This window comes from Lytechinus variegatus, chromosome 9 (assembly GCF_018143015.1).
Source record: "Lytechinus variegatus isolate NC3 chromosome 9, Lvar_3.0, whole genome shotgun sequence".
In the NCBI taxonomy this organism is placed as follows: Eukaryota; Metazoa; Echinodermata; class Echinoidea; order Temnopleuroida; family Toxopneustidae; genus Lytechinus; species Lytechinus variegatus.
In genome coordinates, this window is record NC_054748.1 from 27,381,895 (window position 1) to 27,397,804 (window position 15,910).

The 15,910-nt window shown below is 37.0% G+C and overlaps 1 long non-coding RNA gene across 1 annotated transcript in view; it reads left to right on the plus strand.

Annotated features, from left to right (window-relative positions):
* Positions 1-3,114: 3,114 nt before the first annotated feature.
* LOC121421585 overlaps positions 3,115-15,910 on the plus strand; it is a 31,424-nt gene continuing 18,628 nt past the window's right edge. The window contains exon 1 of the long non-coding RNA XR_005971005.1: positions 3,115-3,339. This is a non-coding gene — a long non-coding RNA (uncharacterized LOC121421585). The remainder of the gene's footprint in view (positions 3,340-15,910) is intronic.

Below are 15,910 nucleotides of genomic sequence, written 5' to 3' on the forward strand. Positions count from 1 at the left end.
AATTACAACCATTAGAGCTGGGAATTGTACTTCTTTGACTGGGAAAAAGCTGGCGTGAAACAATCATTGGGCAATCACTCTGTTCAAGCATCGTTGCTAAGATGAAGATGCTTCCGTATTCTTAGTCACTTTCGTGACGTGTTTTTTTTCTCGGATTTTGGACGGAAAGAATTAATCTTGTTTTCTACCCCCGAAGCTGGCTACGCAGAGTTAAAAGCGTTAAGTAAAATTGTACTAAAGTTATAAATTAGTGTAGCCGTCAGAGGTTACAGGGGTGATAAATATGCGTGTATTGGACCGGATGCATGAAGACTAACCACTGTTTGTTTTTGCCACTGACGTTCAGATATGGGGCCGGGGAGGGGGCAAAAAAAATCACAACTAAGAAAAAAAAGAGCGAAAGAAATTGAAAGGAAACAAGTTTGAAATGTAATACAATTTTCTGAATATTATTACATCAAAATCTTTCACCAAATTTTGTTTTTATTAAAAATTCGATTTGTTGTCCCACTTGCTCGCAGCTTTTTCGAAATCTTGCCCAATACGCCCTGTCTGCCCCCCCCAAAACTGTTTTCGCATTGCTCTACTTGTCTTTGTAGTGTCATACGGCCTTATTGTAATCGGAATGTCAAAGAAAGTAGATGCATTTAACGTCCATAGTTATACACTTAGCATCGATCGGAACTAGAACTTTTTTTCCTTCAAATTGATGATAAATTTTCTGCGATATGAACAATAATTAAAAACTTTCTTGTTCAGTCTTATCTCATATTCTCGTTTTTGTCACTAACTTTTAATTGGATACAAAAAACCCAGAGATAATATTCTATTTCACTATCCGTGAGAAAAGTTCTGATCAATCCTTACTGTAAGATTACGAGGATGTAGTATTCCATTGTATCTTCATTTGATAGTCAAAACATTACAATTTAAGCAAATTTCCCCAATTCACAGCGATTATGATATTTGACTTATAACTCGGTCACATTTGCTATACGGTGGCCGTACGGCGAGTCGAAAACATCCGATTTATTCATTTTTATCAAACCACCTATAATGTAGTTGGTACAACAAAAATGTTAGAACGGCTGTTTTTGACTAGCTGTGCGGCCGCCGTAGAGCAAATGTGACCGATGTTTTAGTTTCAATCAGGGAGAGTCCCCTCGTTCATTTTATGAGTTGTTTTTAACCTCAAAATCAAGTTCAGGCACATAGTTCATTGTGAATGAATATCTTAAAAGGCATTCTCGACTGCACTAATGCCTCGTTTACATTTGCTACGATCATCTTACCATATATTAGTCTACGATTTGTTATGGCATTTACCATGCTTCATTTATTGTACACTTTCTTGTGTTTTGCATCGTAGTGCATGGGCTAAAGGCAAAAACATGTAGAGAATCTATGAAGATCCATGTCCCTAAGCTAATCGTTCAATAACCCCGAGCTGATCTAGGATGTTCTTAATATTGAATAAAATGCCCTTTCCATTACCATACGGTGACTCTGCTTTCATCGTACCATGCATTATTTTATTACGGCCCAACGATTTTGAAAAATCGGTATAACTCCGTGCTGAACAATATCGCAGACACTACGATGATCGTGAATCCGTACAAATTTGTACGATCGGCGAAAGACCACCATGCGCCGCCTTACGGAGATCGTACGATTATTAGGATACAATCACAATACGTTTACCGTAGGCCAAATGTAAAAGGGCAATAACTAATCAGGTTACACACAAGAACAAAAAATTGTAGGCCTGCTCTTAATGCCACAGGATAGCTAAATTGATATAGTTTCAACATCCGGCCTCAAATTGCCAAACATTACGGCTTTGTGATGTCCTGCATTTACACCTATTTTCCTTTTGCTTGTCTAAGTTATCGCCCATTTTTTTTGCATCATTTCCATGAACTCACCATTCGTGACAATTTTCATCAGTGCTTCTACTTATCAAATTAAGGAAACCTAGATTTTAGAAGTAAAGGCATTGCTCCTTCTAAATTTTTTTCTTCAAAATTTTTCAATTTATCTTCAAATACTTTAATTTTTATATTTTAGGATGGTACTAAAAAATTGCTTTGGGTTTTAAAATATTGAGCGCTATGTTTTAACATGTCAATATACGAAATGAATAACCGTCATTTAACAATTGACAATGGATATATATATATGAATAAATACTACTAGTCATCATAGTTATTCATATCCATCAATATTTTTTAATATTGTTGTTGTTATTATTATCATCATCAAAATTATTATCACTGCAGGATCAAGGGGACGGGGGGGGGCATATCCGGTCCGTACCCCCTCTCCTTTTGAGAGTCATAATCACAACTTGTAATATAAATATGCCGTTCTTACACAAGTGTGCCCCCCCCCCCTTGAAAGCACATGTTTATAATAAGAATATGTCGTTCATGCAAATGTGAGAACCTTTTTTATTATTATTGTTACCATCGTAATCCAGGTTTTATATCCATTCTTATCATATATTATTATCATTTTCATCTTTGTTGTGTTTATTTTCAAACAAACATTGATAGGTAGATAAAATATAGATTGTTTCTTAAGTTTATAATTCATTCATTTTAATTGTAATATAAATGGATAACCGATATACTTTTACAAATATCTTATATTTACCATTTTAACGCAGATTTAATTACAACTTTCCATCTACTGTCTCATAAAAAAACTGTGAACCAATAATCGTGGTACTTAAGCAACTGTTTAGGATTATTATAATAATAATTAAGAAAGAAAATAATCAAAATAAAGGAATAGGCCTACAATGGAATGGTTTTAGTCATCCACAAAGTTTTATCGACAGTTCACGCCTTCAAAACATGTATTCTGTAATATTGGTATTACCATAACGTACAGTTGGATAATTTTCATTATAGGAAAACAGCATCTTTTAGAGCTGTGTGTTGTGAAGAATCGCATTGCAAATACACTGCAGATCTCGTGGTCTTTCTCAGTTACCGAACTTCCTGCGCATGCGCCTTTACGACAAAACGCACTTTTGGCGACATCACGAATCGGAGCAGACGATTCACTTTTTTTCTGATATAAAAGGCGAAAAGCTCCGGTCTCTCGTCCATTTCTATCGCAATACGTTTTGATGCACTTAATCGCACTGGCAAGAAGGCACAAAATACACCAAGATTGTTTTCCACGCTAAGCATTCTTCATAGTCCGCGGTTTTATTTTTCGCTGTCTTTCCGACTTTTATTTCTGGAGAGGTAACGTGCATTCACACTGCCATAGCCAGCTCCATTCCAGCCAATCACTCTCTTGTGCCACCGGAGCACCTTCCAAATTCAGGTAATGTGAAAGGGGTCTTATTTCGAAAAGATAGCTTAGATATTATATTCTCCGTAATAAATGTTATTGTTTTACTTCTTATCTCTGTAATGAACAATGTATGCACATACCTCTGTTATCATATTTCAGTGGAATCATTCGGTAGGGGCTTAACTGAAGTATTGATTGACATGCTTCATGTGATTCTTTATTTTCGGTAGGGAATTACTAAAAACGATTCATATGTTTTATATACTTCTTTGTCGTCCGTGTAGCACTTTACGAACTTGATGTTTTTGTGTTCCTTAAATCAATCTAGAGATGACTTTTTGTTAGTTTAGCATGTTAGCAAAGACTAGCGCAGTGTTTGGGGCATTATGACAATAAAAAACATGTCTGAGCTATGCCGATTGGAATCAATGTTTATATTACAGTTAACTTTTTTTGCTCACTTATTGCCAAAGAATTTTAATATTCTGACTTTGATTAGGAATGCAAAATACGTTTTTGCTTAAGCAGCCAGATAGGCTTCCTTATACATGTGCTTGTTCTTAAACTTGTATGTGTGACCATTCTTATGAAATACCCAACGACTTTGTAAATCATTGTTATTGGGAGTTTTCTCTGAAAAGAAAACGTAAATTTTACTTTTCTATCAAAACACATAGATTACACGATTACCCACGCTCTTTCAGGACTAACGACTCAATCCACTACATGAATAAAAACTTAATATAATAATTTCAAAAAGTTTGTCGGTATTCACTGATATTTGTTTTATGTAGTAAAATTCATATATTATATATCGCTTAAATAGTATATCCTATACATTTTTTTACGTCTTAGTTCAAATCAATCGAATGTTTCGATAACACTTTACTTTCCCTTTCCCTTGCCAACTGGTCCACTCATCACATGGTCTACCTTCATTTAGTCTATTAAATGCCATTCCGTCCATCAGCATTTCTTCTAACAATCATTTGTTCTAGTACCCATTTTTTTTCATTTATTTCGCCAAATCAACCCTTATCCAATTAGACCAAATGGTTTATGGAGTGAATGGCTTTTGGATCAACTGTTTATTAGACGAAATGGTGAGTGGGCGAAATGGCAATTAGACCATGTGGATAGTGAACGAATCGATGATAGACCAAAATCAATGATAGTAGACGAGTTGGTAATTAGACGAATTGGCATTAGGCCAATTGGAAATAAACCCTTACGTGCATGTCTTTCAAAGACTGCATTTTTTGTTTATCTCTGCCTCATTAAGTTCATTCCCTGTTTCCACAATTTCAACTAAAAAAAAAGTTTAACGCCCTGAGATACTCCTTCATAAAATAGCATCTTAACCACAAAGACTGCATCCTTCATCCACATAGACAGGTTCATGGTATTGAATATTAAGCATTTATTTAATGAACGGTTCGCTAATGTGCCCATCGCTTTAGACTATATTGAAAAATCTCATTAAGTTTCGTAATGGCTACTTATCTGGCGATTGGAGAAACTTTCCACTATCTAATAACACATCTTCATATCAGTGTGCTTCCGTGATTGAAATCGACAGGGATGTTATTACTTTATCGCCCATACTATGAACCTACTGCTCTGTCGGAGTAGTAGCCCCATGCTTTTACTGACGTCTTGCGTTTAATATCTTTTAAATGAAATCGTTACCTTCAAGACCTCTTTGAATACAAAAACAGCTAATCTTATCCCTTATCAAATTCCTCTCGGATGAAACTGTGGATCAATCTTTTTGGAGTGAAGTGTACATCCGTATGGAGTGCTTTTTAGCTCCTTCTGCAGGTAAAGTATACTCAATAGATGTAAGTGTCACTCGGAAGGGATTGATCCCTCATCCCACTCGTAGAAGAGTGTAATTAGGGACCAGTCAATCTCTTTTTGTATTCAGAAAGATACAGACCACCATCTACCTGCCTTAAAGGTATTGTTTAACTTTGTGAGCAGCCGATTTAAAAATTCTCAAACCAAGATGAAACTTGTGTATCAATGCATGTATTAGAACTAATAAACCCTAAAAACAACCATTATTGAGAATGAAAAGCTAAAACTACAAGGGAAAGCCCGATTTTGTAAATAGGCGTCTTGTAGACGCCTAAATAGTACACATAAGTGTATGGGATGAAATTAAGATGGTGTTTCCGGTCACTTTATATTTCAATTTTTGAAGCACTAAATAATTATTTTCGAACGCAATTTTTTCTGGGCTTCATTTTTGTAACATATCCTAGACACAGGTGACAAGTGTGACCTTCTAGCTCAGATTTTTTAAAAGTCAAACCAATGTTAAACAATCACTTTAAATGCTTATGATGTTAGATGACTTTTAACATGATGTTGAATACTGAATAATTTTTGCATGGATCAGCTGGTTCCTGACGTTAATTTGTTAATGAATATCAGGACCCCGCCTTGCAAAGAGTTCAATTGACTCAAATTGAACTTAGATTGCGATAGAGCTAGAATTGCGTATTTAAGAGATGGGAATATTGGGTCAATGACAATTGTGATATTGATTCCAATCTTTGGCACCTCTTGTATACGTCGCCTGGGTCCCATTGCAGAAACGTTTCCCATTGCCACACAATGGTCACTACTGTGGTAACGATGTCCAACAGCCAATCAGAATCAAGGATTCCATACAAGTTACCATTGCATGGCAAAGATACCATAATTATGGTAGCTTATGCAACGGGACCCAGTGCCACATAACACAAAGCTTAGAAATTGATCATGGAGATGATTTAACGATTGATAATACACAACAATCAATGCCATCAACCATAGAAATCAACACTATGATCAATCGCTAATCTTTGTTTTTTTTTGTGACCAAGGTTAGGGGTCAACATGTTCATATCAGCAGTAGATCACGGAGATAACACAGGCAGATATGAGGTTCTCTGTGTGTCTTATATTCTTTCTATGGCACTTCGAGTTGCCATCACGTTCATATAGCTTTATAACAAAAGTGTAATAACTTCCGTACACTCTAACACACACATACACCCCCACGCACACACACCCGTCAATATCCTCAACCTCTCGTGCTGATTTCTCCCACATTTCGTTACTTAGTCCAATTGGGATTTGCCCACAATCACACACGCTTAATCCAACCTCACGCACCCACATGTTCATGTGCACACTCTCATACCACACGTATGCACCCACACCCTCAACCTTCCGTGCTGATATCCCACACATATCTCAACTCAATCCAATATCCATTCCCCAAAACACTCGCGTTAGAACAACCCCTCACGCACACACACGTGCACCCCACTCCCACACCTACGCCGTATACCCATTGCCCTTTCAACGCTCACATTTTCATCCAATAATCGCATCGCGCACACACACACACACATGCCTTCCTTTATTGAGATGTCATCCCCATTGCCCATTCTTATTCTGTCCTCTTTCTGGTTCTGGGAAAAGTGACGTAATAAGTTTATGAAATACACACAGTGATGAAGAACTATTGCCAATTTCTACCTTAAATGATCACATTTTAAAACTATTATACAGAATACGTATCCATGCAAGCCTGCATAGTTAAGGGGGAATGTTTATACCAACTGTTTGTGTTCTTTTCTATGTCCTTTGTGTACTTCTCTTAGTGGTCTTATCTACCATATATACCTGCTTTACTCGGTTTCATACTTATGACGCGAATTATCTGACTGAGCTTTTTACTTAAACGATTAAATTCTGATTGTTCCACTCTTTTTCTCAATTTCTTTTTATTGATTAAGTCATTAAACATCCTAGAAATTCTAAATACTTACCAGATTAGACAGAGCAGCATCTACATATGATGAACAATTACCACGACTACGTATTATGAAGCATAAATAATTCATAGAGCAGAAAAGAGCATTTGTACATGCAATATCAAATACCATAGAATTCTCCACTTTTAGAAGTGGAGATTTGGGGGTTTATCTCTTTTCTTCAAAGTCAAATTATGTTGTGAGTTTTCAGAACGTTCAAACGCCTTTCGACTAAAGTTGGCACAGTCAGATACAGCATGTACACTGCATATTGAAACCATCGTGGTGTGAGTCTACTCCTTGTTGAGAGTTGTTTCGTTGACATTCTTTACTTATGCTAATCAGGAGGTCTCGTTTAAATGTTTTTTTTTTCAGTAATGCTCATTGACGTTGGGATTGATTATAAATCGGGGCTGGCCGGGAGCAAGATAGACGCTGCATGAAATAACCTCACACTCGTGGGTTCAATGCCCTCCCCAATTTCCTCTGATAAAAAGAAAGGAACACGGATATCAAAATAAAAAAGATGCTATGTTGGATTGAATTGCGATATCAATCATTCAAATTATTCAATATATGACCCTGTTTTTTTATTTAACAATTCTATACATCATTCATATAGAACCATCCGAAATCGAATATTACTTTACTTTAGATCAATATATCACTAGCATAAGTTTTGACTGATATTTTTAACAGTTACTTTGCAGCAGTATAACTTATTCCTTTATTAGAATTTAAATCACATGTTCGTTTTCCCCTCCTCCTACAAAAGTGATGGAGGCATTTTTTTTAATGAATTATAGTCCTAGAAACGACCCTGATAGAATGGATAATTACGTGAGTATCTTGTTTTTGATAAAGATTTATTCGCCAGCCATCAGAGATGGAATTTAAATAAATCCCTACAAATGGCAAGAAGATTCAATAAATTTCAATTACAAGCAGTTCAAGTACGATATAAGTAGAATACCATCATCAAAGACCTATCTCTGTATTTCTTACATAGCTGTTGTACGTTTTATGTATAAAAAAAATGTAAATTGATCAAAAGGCAAAATTATGGTATGTTTATGCATGCCTCTTGGATGAGTTATCTGATCCTGATTGATGTATTGGTAAGAGTTATTGATGACACCCCTTAAAAGCCAACAGACTTTGTATCAATAGTACTCAACGCCAACATGAAATTGAAGAAACGCGTATTTACAATTGGAACAGAACATTTCGATGTAGAAATGTAGTGACAGAGATGATCTTTCGATCAACGGCGTGATGACTTGCCAATTTCCTTACATGTTATTTCTTAGCGAAATATACAAAAACGACCAACACTTAGGACCCCATTGCAACCATGACTACTCTAATCGAAGTATCATAATTATTCCAACAGAGACACACTCTTTATGTCATCTGTCCAGAATGTATGTAGAGAAACGTTATACATATATACGAACTTACTTTTGATGAAATGATAATAAAAAGTAAAGTTTCAAGAGCCATTGGATTTTCAATATAAGAACAATGAACTGTATAATTTGTTAAGATTATTGTAACAATATATATTTTTAGTAGTCATTTATCTCCGCTCTCTCGATTACAATTTTACACCAGAAAATGGGGATCATCGACAGTTATGTAGTTGCATTATAAAAATGGGTACTACTTAGTTGTCATTAAAAATCATTGTAATGCAGTATTGGTCACCATACTCATTAATTTAATTGAGAAGTCATCATTATTGGCAAAATGAAAATGGGTGTCATCTAAGTGCAGACCTCACTAAAGATAAGAAAATCAAGGACGGGCACATAAGCATAATGCTTTTCATCTCAACATCCAAGTCAACCCCACCCCAACCCCAAGAAAAATGTGTAAATTTGCATTTTTCAAATGAAGCAATGTGAGCTTCTTTGGGGGCAACTTTGCACCCCAAGAAGCTTTTTTTCTACACCTAGAACAGTCCAGTAACCAACATTTTGCACCCTTTTAGGATATACAGTTATATCCTCCAGAGGAGGTGCAAATTTACATCCTTTGAACGAAAAAAAACCTACGTTGCATTCATACCACAACCACGAATCCACAAGGAAAGTCCCATCGCCAGCAGACATCTTCAATTGTATTTAATGAGAACAAAAGCGTGAAGTCGTGATTTGTGTATATATGAGACTACAAGTCGGAACTTCTTGCTCGCTTCGACGTTTCCTGTCAAGAACTAGAGGTTTTTCCAGGTCGTTGGGGACCCGTGGGTATACTGGTAACATCTAAAGCTAAACCTAGATCATCTGTTGGAAACGTTCTCGGAGGACGCAGTAATTCGGGCAGGTCACTTCTGTTTCACAAAGCTGTCCGATAGTAACGAGTGACTTTACAAACGACATGTCTGTTGTATGATCATGGTTCTATGATGATAGATCTTATAGGATTCCCTGTCGACTCACGGCATGCCTAGGGCAGGTTCACCGGGGTGCTGTTCGTCGCATGTCTAGGTCAGACTCTCTCCACCTGTCCACTGGCCACGTTAATGGGTAAAGAATTGGTGCATCTCTCCGCTATTCTCCAGGGCTGAAAAGTGTCAATGATAAGGACATGTCCTTTGGCCCCAAATAGAGTCTGAAACTTCCGTAACTATCTAATTATAGAAACTACCATCATTAGAGGGCTCAGATATCAAACTAAATATACTAATGATAGGAGAATCGATTGCCAAGGTGTAAAAGTTACAGGTCTGAGTCTTTATGAGACGGGCCCTTGAGTTCCTAACGCAAAAGCTTACCATCAATCACTAGATTGCAATGGCAAATCGAAGCCATTGTTGAATTATGATGTTGTTCAAAACACTTAAAATGGACCATTTACAATTGTACATTCATATTTGCAGTCCTTGATAACAAGCAATAAATCAAACAAGAAAATAGATCAACAAAAATGATTGAAGCAATGTTGCATGCGTTATGTGTTGCAACGGCACCCTCTGTAATTACTCTTTGGACCATCTGTCGCTAGATACATTGATGCACGTAGATTATGAATGCTAATTGTTGATTTTGTTCAATATAGCATGATAGGGTAAGATTTGAATATTAAAATCTTGATTTTACGTCTCACAAAAAATGCACAGTTAACCAACTTCCAATCAACATACAAGCAACGAACCTTATTTTCGCTCAGTATCTTTTCTCTTGATTTACAGATTCTTTCTCCCCTTCTGTTTGTGAAGAGAGGAGCTTTATTTTTGATAAAGATGTGACATTCAAAATACTGAAAGGCGATACGATATTTTCTTGTGAGAAAACAACAAAATACTGAAGTTTCGCTGAAATGGAATTGGATATGAGTATTTTTTTACGAGAAGTATTTCATGAAACAAGTAATATGCGATGTTTACCAAGAAATATTATTTTAACCAATCAGATGCAAGGATATCGGTAGCTTATAACCGTAATTAGTGAAAATCACTGGTTACATGTTTTATGAAATTCTAGGAAGGAATGCAGCCTGAAAATGACTTTCTTCTTGCGAAGACAAACTTAAGCACGTATATAGTAGTGACGGTGTTGTGTGCAAATAGAAACCGAATGCAACTTGCATGATAATTACGATCCGATAGTAAATACTGCACAGGGTTATTCGTAAATTTTGTTTCACTGGCAGCTGTTATAAATACTGAAATACATGAATATGATTGGACGAACAGTCTGAAAAAAAGAAAGAGTTTATCCAACATTGGGTAAAATGAGAACATGCATGTTCTCATCATACCAAATGTTTTCTAAATTTTACCCATTGTTGCGTTGAAATCTCCATAAAACGTGCATTTTTCCTAATATGGGTTAAAAATAATACCCAGTAAACATGCACGTTCCCTTCCTACCCAATATTTGGTGAATTGTTACTCAGTGATTTTAGAGCCGCGAAGGCAGATCCTAGAGCGAAACCCACTGACAAGACGTTTAGACAAGACGTTCATGACAGGCTCCCTTAGGCTCTCGCGGGTAGGTCTGTTTCATTCGATGAACAGATGAAGACGAGAAAAATGGTGTCGGGAATGATAAATAAAACATTGAGTAGGTCCTTTGTGCATTCGAACGACACGGTCAACAGTCCATCATGTCCATTCGGGAAGTTCCTTCATGATCTTTTCGTTTGCTTGAACCGAACTGTGCGTGTATCAGGGAATTTCCCCTGGACAACAGGTCATTAGTTTTTACTTGAACACCATTTGTCACCTCAGATTCAGACCTGGTTGCATTCTCGTACAATGCACAAAATATTCAAATCTGCAGAGTTTCTTCAATGACTTAACCTTTTAGTCCTATTCTGGTATCGAAAAAAATATATATATTTGTTTAAATCATGTTAAAACAAATTTGGGCGAGGGCAAAATGAGAATCGCGATATTTGCAGATTGCACTGATACCTATGATACCGGGGAATGTTTATAAAAACAAATGAGCAGACAGATTATGGGAATATTTCACGTTAACTCAAATAACTCAAATATGAGTGCCTAACAAGTCAACTATACGAATGCAGGAAGTCAATACACTCGTACGCACGAGTGCCGAAATCATTCCATCATAGTTATATGCTTTTTCAACGCCCCAACCCCTTACCGCTTATTCCACGCATTCCTTAACGTCGTTCTGCAGATGCAAAATTGGAACAGAATATTCCAGAGACAAATTCACATACTGGTTTCTCGCCGCTTATTGTTTGCAGATATGTGTCTTAATTGCTGTGTTAAATTACCAAACATCAACAGTATGGTATACCGTCACACTGACAAACCGGAATCGAGACCGATCAAATCTATTGCTTTAGTCCGAATGCCATACCATCGGTCGGTTTTAGAGACGGTTTCGGTTACAGTCACACCAACGAAACCGACTCCAGACCGATCAAAGCTATTACGTTATTACCAATGACATACCATCGGTCGGTTTGGAGTCGGTTTCGGTTACAGTCACTCCAACGAAACCGACTCCAGACCGATCAAAGCTATTACGTTATTACCAATGACATACCATCGGTCGGTTGGAGTCGGTTTCGGTTACAATCACATCGAACGAAACTGACTCCAGACCGATCAAATATATTACGTTATTTCCAATAACATACCATCGGTCGGTTTGGAGTCGGTTTTGATGGTGTGACTGTGGCTTCATTATTGGTTGTAATATAGGGAAGATCGGCGCTAATGATCCTGCACCGAGTTATTAATTAGTGAGAGATCAAAACAAGTATGATGGGAAATGATCCTGAGGAATTACAGAGGGGGCGTGCACTGTCGGAACACAAAACCGAGGAAACTAATTCAAGCTTAATGATGGAATATCATTTAGATTAAAGGACAAGTCCACCCCAACGATAAGTTTATTCGACAACAAGCATAACACTGAAAATTTCATCAAAATCGGATGTAAAATAAGAAAGTTGTGATATTTTAAAATTTCGCTTAATTTCACATAACATTTATATGCACATCCTGGTGGGTGTTTCATAAAGCTGTTCGTAAGTTAAGAGTGACTTTAAGAACGACTGGTGATCCTTTCTTGTGGTAAATGGTATATTCATTGGCAATGGTTTAGCGCATAAGAAAGGTTCACCAGTCGTTCTTAAAGTAGCTCTTATCGAACAGCTTTATGAAACGGCCCCCTGGTCAGTATGCAAATGAGGGGACTGATGACGTCATCCTCTCACTATTTCTTTTGTATTTTATTGTACTTTATTTATCTCTTTTTCTCCTCATTGTCAAGTGAAACAATGATTAATTCCTCCCTGAACATGGAATTAGCATTGTCTAATACTATATGTTTCAGTCAACTTGGTCCTTATCGTCAAATCTATATAAAAAAATGAAATATTGTATAATTCAAACAATAAAAAACAAAAGAAATAGTGGGTGATGGACATCATCTACTGACTCATTTTGTATGACCCTGGATTGAGCATATCTCTGTTTTATGAAAAATAAGCGAAAATTTGAAATGCCACAATTTTTTTATTTTACATCCAATTTTGATGAAATTTTCAGTGTTATGCTAGTTTGATTTTTCTCTTATTTATTCAAATCAATTTTTTTCTGGGGTGGACTTGACCTTTAGGTGTCATTTCACGTGGTTTGCATCTCGCATGACTTGACCTAGACAAATGTAAATATGTAATGGTTATATTTCTGGTAACCCTAGGCCTCGGGGTGAGCGACATTTTTTCCGGCGACAATTGCTCCGGCGACGATTGCTCCGGGTTTTGTCCCGTCTAAGATATATAGGATAAGGGTTGCGATGGGGTTTTATGTTAGGTTGAGGCTAAGGTATTAGCGGATCAATTGTCGCCGGAACAAATATCATGGAACTGATCTCGGTGTTATGAATGGAGAAAAAATTATTGTTTTGACAAGCAGTAAGTGATGATTGGTTTTTTTATGATGTGAACGTATCTGGCATGCCGTGTTATTATCATTTGAAGCGGGATAATACTTTTTAGTTTATTTTGATATCAACCAGCAGAAATGTTGATGTAAAATGATAACAGCCATGTTCCGCGACTTGCCAGAGGCTGTGTTGACTCATATTCCTTTATACCAAATACAAAGAACGATTAAAACTATTATCGATATGAAAAAACGGAATAGTAGTATCTGAATAATGGTATCCGTACATTTCAAATTATAAGCAATAATTGATTAATTCCATTAATTCAAATTTAGAAAATTGATTAAATGTTTTTTTTCTCAACGTGATATCAATGACAGTTTTAACTGACTATATCCCTGCATTTATGTTACTCTAAATAATTTCCTATATTAGTACGTGTTACTTGTTTTGTTTTGTAATCCATGTATTGACCTGCCACCTTCTTTGGGACGGAAACGGTGGACCTGACTCTTTATGTATATAAATTATTATTGTCTTTGAACTTGAAAAAGGTCATGATGAAACAACAACATATGTATATGAATTAATTTTTTAGCGCGTCTGCCTCTTGACGCAATCATAACCTTACAAAATAAAAGCCCCTCAATAGACCCCTCACGGGGATAGATCTAGCAATCCACCTCCATATCTATCTGTGATTTTATTCCCCTTTTTGTTTGGAAATCTAGATAGCGCCCCCCCCCCCTCCCCTTCCTCAAGAATCAAGGCCTCCTGTTGAAATCCCCGCCCGCTCGCTGGTCCATTTCCGCCTGTATTTATGCGTATATCTCTCTTTTATCTCTTGTTTTATCGCGCTCGTTACTTCTCTTTCATTCCTGTTCGCTCTCTGCCTCCTTTAAGGCTGTTTTTGACATACTTATCGTGTCACCTTTCTTAAATCTGAACGGCGATCGTCAATTATACATATTGCACAAAATATTTGGGGCACCCACTTAAATCTGCTGATCATACCGCGCTTTGGTTACAAATACCAAACGAATCCCTGTCTCTGGCTTTCAAAATAAAAAAGGGCCTTGTTTAAGCAGAGAGGGGCGTGTTCCAACGATTCTAGATGTAGCGTTAGATGGATTAACCTATACCGGGGATTTAGCAAGAGAGAAAACGGTGTCTCTACAGGCCTTTCTGGGGGTTTTCTGACCGCTTGGCCATTCGATAAGGCAATAATTCCACGGCGGACCCAATTTCCTTTTCGGTGAGAATTCTACGGCGTCTAGTGTCATAGAAAGGACACTCCATGAGGGCCGAACTGAAGTTGAACCTCCGACGCGTTAATCCACGTATTTTCACCGTCGTCTTAGATAGTAAGTGGCGAGCCGTAATACTATAGCATTTCATATCTTCAGAAGACTTGCTCTCTCCCCCACTGTTTCTCCATCTCTCCCTCTCTTTCTCTGGTTGGAAGAATTTATCTGTTTGAAAGGTTACCAGACTGGGTATTTTATGTGTCTTTACCACCCTCTATCGTTATTGAATGCCACACCGAAATCAAGAGGTGGGATGAAAAAGGGTTAATTACGTGAATGCAATCCGAAGTTCCCAAGCCCCTGAGAGTGCAATACTGCCACGAGCAGATAAATGACACAGAGGATAAAACAAAGTATCGCTCGGGGAGATTGAGAGAGGGAATCTTTGCAAATAATTTGAGCAACGAATGAAAATATGGAAGGCAAAAAAAAAATAGACGGGAAATATTATGTTTATAAGAGAGACATTTAAGGGGGCCAGTCTTACAAAAGGCCGATAGTACTTATTTCCAAGTCATTCAAATATTTTTTTTCAACTGAGAAAAGAAGATATAAACATGTATAGGCCTATTATTTTTATATAAACTTATTGTAGAAGACAAATAGAGTTGGCAATTCGGTTTAGAAAGAAAAGCAAAATATCAATATGCATCTGCACATGGGTTTATACACAGCAAAAACTGTGGTGTTAACCGGTGTACATAGAGGACCACACCAGTTATTTTACACCGGTGCTAAATTGGTGGTGTTAGTTTTACACCTATAGGTGTTATTACAACACCTTTTGTTATTACATTGACACTCTTTGGTGTTATGTTTAATCTCTAGGGTGTAATTTTAACACCTCAGGGTGGGGTCCTCTATTAACACCAACTGGTGTCAGTTTTAACACCGCTGTTTTTACAGTGTAAGCAACTTCTTTACCTATTTACTTTCAAAATAAAAACTCTTAGTTTCAGTTTAAGGTTTTGATGATATTTATGTGGATTCGATAGTCTGTTCGAGACACATCTGAGGGACGGTGCGGATTGTAGCAGGAATAGAGCGAGCGGTATGTAGGTACGTGAGGGTGTGTGTGTGTGTATGTGGGGGGTGATGGATC